General features: G+C 43.6%; 1 pseudogene; it reads right to left on the minus strand.

Moving 5' to 3' along the window:
* Positions 1–1,817: 1,817 nt before the first annotated feature.
* LOC102492005 (HLA class II histocompatibility antigen, DR alpha chain-like) lies at positions 1,818–3,167 on the minus strand (annotated as a pseudogene).
* Between the last annotated feature and the right edge of the window lie 1,642 nt (positions 3,168–4,809).

The raw sequence follows: 4,809 nt of genomic DNA on the forward strand, positions 1-4,809 counted from the left end.
AAAAAAGACATCCCAAAAAAAATACATGTGTTTAGTATCCACTGGCATGGCAGCCTAGGGCTGGCTCTGGCTATGGCCGGCTGAGAACATGCTAAGAGGCATTGAGGTCTCAGTTTAATTTTTGCTCCTGATCACCCATGTCGCCTTCCTATGTATGTGCCACCCACCACTGCCGAGGCTGGACCCCAGCATATCTCCACTCTCAGGGTGGCTAAAGGGCTGGGAAGTGCTGATGATGGCTGTCAGTGTTGTAAAGCTAGTATAGCGGCAATTTCTTCATTGATCTTCTCTCGGAGAAAGGCAGCACCTGCAGCGGGACTCATAGTTACTAAAGAGTTTAAGATGGACTTCTTCTTTCAGATTCCTCCCTCTTCTTTCTTAATCCTTTGACTTTAGAAAGTCATAAGACTGAGGCCAGCAATGGCATAATGGTTACATCACTGGATTCGCACATGGCTGTCCACAGTTCAAGTCCCAGACCTGGTGGCTTGAAACTCATGTCACGTGTGCATACAGGTTTGCTCAAAATCCAAAGAGGAGAGTGGACTGCAGTGTGGCCAACCCCCTGGTGGGTGATTTCTCCCTTTCAGTCTCTCTGTCTCTCCAGTGAGTACACATTCTGTAACATAAAAATGTAAAAAAAAAAAGCCAAAGTCTATTTATCTGATATCTTTTAAATATGAATTTTGAATGTAGACTATACATCTTACTCCCCTAGTATGAATCTCATCTATACTGCAACTTTTTTTTTTTTTTTTTTGGGGGGGTTTTTTTATAAGGTCGGATTGGTAAGCCACCAGGTCTGAAACTCGAACAATGGTTGACTACATGGGAGTCCAGTGACATAGCCATTACGCTAACTGCTGGTCCCCTGTAATTTTTTTTTTTAGAACTTCTGGTAACAATTTTTAGGTTGGAGGAGCAAAAACAAACAATAGCCTTTAAAACATATTTTCATGCAAAGAAGCTATCCTAACCCTGCAGGAAGTAGGCTCTGAAAGTACTTTTAAACTGACAGTCTGCCCCTGGAAATAGAAGCTGGAATGCTTGTAACTTGCAGCTTACTTTCCTAGATCACTGGACTTAGTATCGTGAGGTGAAGCAATCGTGGTAGGTACTGGAGAGAATTTTGGAAACTGAAGGTGTGGTCTAGGTACACATCTATGGAAAGGGACGAGGAACTCTGAAACTTTAGGTACCACATGATGCCAATATATGATTCATTCTAACAAAGAGAAATCAAGAACCACAACTTTCCCTTTCCCTAACTTGACTTTTTAAGGGATTGCATATCCACATCCTTTCTCCCACTCTGTTTTACTGTCAGATACCTCCATGTGTGTCTTCCTCTGACAGTGCATATCCACCTCCATGTGCCTCACAGGGGTCCTTGGTGTTCTGCAGCATTGCCTTTGTGCATACCCTAGATGATGAGGGTTGTCCTTACAGAGATGCCCACTAGACCCACAACCAGGCCCAGGGCACACACGGCATTCTCTCTGGTCTCTGGGAGCGGGGTTTGCATTTTATACTCTGGGGAAATAAAAGAGTCATGATGATGAATGTGATAGGTGGGAGCACTTGGGACCACATGTAGGGCCAAAAGGATAGTTATTAGTAAACTAAAGAGGACAACAGAATGATGTGTTGAGGGAACAGCAAATTACAAACTAAAGGGAACTGGGTGCTGAGAGCAGACAAGTATAGGAATTGTAGCAGATGTTATGGAACAGTCAGGACCCTCTGGGTCCCAAGGGTCCAGATGTAAACATAGGAGAAAACCTTAAAATGAAGGAGACTGAAAGATGGCCCATATCCTAGTGTGTCAGAAGAAGCTCTTCCAATCCCCAGTGCTCAACTTTACAGTTGTAGATATCCTCAGTTGAGGGCAGAAACAGGAAATAATGGAACTTGCAGAAAAAGTGGTCTTCCCTGGGCAGGAAGATGTTCTCTGGCACTCCCATGGTGACAGGCTCTCTATTTTAAGCCACATGAGATTGATTGCTGGCAGAGAGAACTTGTCAATGAAACAGATGAGGATGTTGGGATTTCCAGCTCCCCAGGGCTGTTCATGAACATGGACACCTCTGGAGGAAATAAAGGACACAGACAGAAATTGGCCTTCAGTGCTTAGTCTGATCTCCTCCCTCCCACACTGAACTGTGGTAAAAATTTCTCTGAAGACTCTAAAACTGAAAAAGCCATGGAAATTTTGCCCTGAGAATTCTGTGCCACATTCTCAGACACCTATCCCTGACACCTTCCCCTGTGAGCACTGAGGCATAAGATGTCCAAGGATCTCATTCCTGGTTCCCCCAGCACGTACTCAGAGCAATGCCTTTGTGAAGAACTCTGGGTGACAGAGATGTGACTTGAGCACATCAAGCAAAGAACAAACCCAGAAAGTTCTTGGGTCTGTGGTGTGAGAATTTGGAGTGTGCTTATGGAAGTTTAAACTCTTGGGAGAGAAATTCTGTCACAATAATGTGACACAAAAAGCTGGGAATCTATTTTAGATCTACCATATCCAGGAATGCAGCAGAGAGAGAGAGAGATACCGTTGGTGTCTGGAGTGTGGTTGGAGTGCTTTATCACGATGTCCAGATTGGCTTTGTCCACAGCTATGCTGGCCAATGCACCCTGAGCCTCAAAGCTGGAAAATTGTCCAAACTCTTTAAACCTCCACATCATCTCCTCTTTGTTCATATACACGTGGAAAATTTTATAAACATCAAAGTCAAACATATATTCAACTAGATGACCTGGGGCCAGATAGAATTCAGCCTGAATCTTCCTCTTCAAAGGCAGGAATGGGAGTTAGGTGAGAATTATGAGAGGGTGATGAAAAATCTACAAAGTATGGGCAGGAGACAGTGGAAAGAGATGAGGCTTAGTGGAAGGGGGAATGACGGAGAGCAGGAATAAATAAAGAGATGAGGTGTGTGTGAAGGACTTCTGTGTGAGCAAAGATGAGAGGGAGAAATAAGAGTAGTGTTAGAGAAAGTGGGTTGAAGGAGAGGGCTGAAAAAACCTACTGTTATGAAGTTGTTGTCTGGCTCTGTGAGAGATTATTTGAGTTTTAGAAATCCAACAGCCTCTAAACAGAGAAATGTTCTCCCACTCTCTACCCAGTCCTTAAATATGCTTCTTCCAGAATTCCAGAGCATTTCTTTCTGAGAACATGGTACTCTAAGAAGAGAGAAAGACTAGGTTCAGCTCGCCTCAGGGCTGCTTGGGTCTCGTCAGTCCCCTCCTCCTCCGCCCCGTTGTCCTGACTCTCTCTCCCTTCTTTCCTCAGAGGATGTCTGCCTTCCAGATCAACCTCAACCCACTCAAGGAGCCGCTCAGCTTCATCAAGGTCCTCGAGTGGTTTGCTTCCATCTTTGCTTTTGTCACCTGTGGAGGTTTTAAGGGCAAAACAGAAATTCAAGTGAACTGTCCTTCTAAAGGAGTTAAGGAAAATAAAACCATTACAGTCGCTTCTGGTTATCCATTCCGGTTGAATCAGGCATCATTCCAGTCATCTCCAAATGTAAATGTGTGTGATGTAGTTTGGAAAAACCATGTCTTCATAGGAGATTACTCTTCTGCACAATTCTGTGTCACATTTGTGTTCCTGTACTGCATTGCTGCTCTTCTTCTTTACAAGGCTCAAGCCAGTGAGCTCATTTCCAGTCAAGATAGCTGTATTCATAGGTATCAGCTGTGAAAGACTATCTTCTATGACTTGGATGTTTCATATGAGTGCAAAGCCTGTAATGGCCAAAACGGTGGGCCTGGTGAGGATGGTTATTTTCTTGGTTCACCCATTCTATTGAAGGACGTGGCCCACCTTTCTGCCCAGAAAGAAAGCAGACCTGTAGCCCATCCTCGATGTTAACGTACATACAGTTCAGGGATGTCTTCTTGGAAAGTATCATATTATAGGAGGCCACAAAAGGGGAGGAATGTTGTGTTCAGAGTCTTATCAGGGAGGGGGGAATATAGATCTTTTAGTCTCTGAAGGAACATTTCCAGAGTCCTCAGTCCCTTAGATAAAGTGGTATGTTTGGAAGTCTCAGTCTCTTGGAGGAAAGGATGTTCAGAGTCCTTAGTCTTTGGTGGCAAAGAATTCAGGAGGTTTCAGTAACTGTGAGGTGCCTGACCCGATTTCCAGGTCTCAGAGGAGTCCTCCTCATTTTGGCACACTACTTCCTGGAATTCAGGATGCTATGAGTACTCAGGGGCTGGGTTATTATTTTGTGTGGGCCTCTGAGGTAACAAAAATGCTTCATAGAAATAAATGCGAAATCCACTGATTCCTATGGTCAGATGCTAGGGATTCCAAGAGATGACTGAGTCACTCACCATGGGGTCTAAGACACCTGAGAGAAGCATGAAGTGATAAGGTGCCTCGTCAATGAATTCATTTGCCCAGAGCTGTCAAAATTAAGGCATTCCCTTTGACCTGGTCGTTTACTTTCTTATCTTGTGATCCCTTGTCCCTTGAACTCCCCAGATGTCATAGCATAGAAACAGGATCTATACTCTGACTTGAGAATGTTTTCATTTATTCTGTTCTCACTGATGTACTTTAAGTATAAACTTTTCTAGAACTAGAAATAAGAGTCTATGAGTGATTGCCCCAAATTCACCAAAACTTAACTTTCCTGTTTTGTTTACCTGATTAAGAACTTCTTCAATGAACCAAGTATAGTGTCTCCTTTCCTGGACCTTTTATGAGAGGGCTCCCCTAGCAACAAATGTGTCATCTCAAAAGATTTTTCTGATTGGCTTCACAGGTAAACTAAATTGGATTTTAATCATCAG

Source organism: Tupaia chinensis, unplaced genomic scaffold (assembly GCF_000334495.1).
Source record: "Tupaia chinensis unplaced genomic scaffold, TupChi_1.0 Scaffold144739_1, whole genome shotgun sequence".
In the NCBI taxonomy this organism is placed as follows: Eukaryota; Metazoa; Chordata; class Mammalia; order Scandentia; family Tupaiidae; genus Tupaia; species Tupaia belangeri.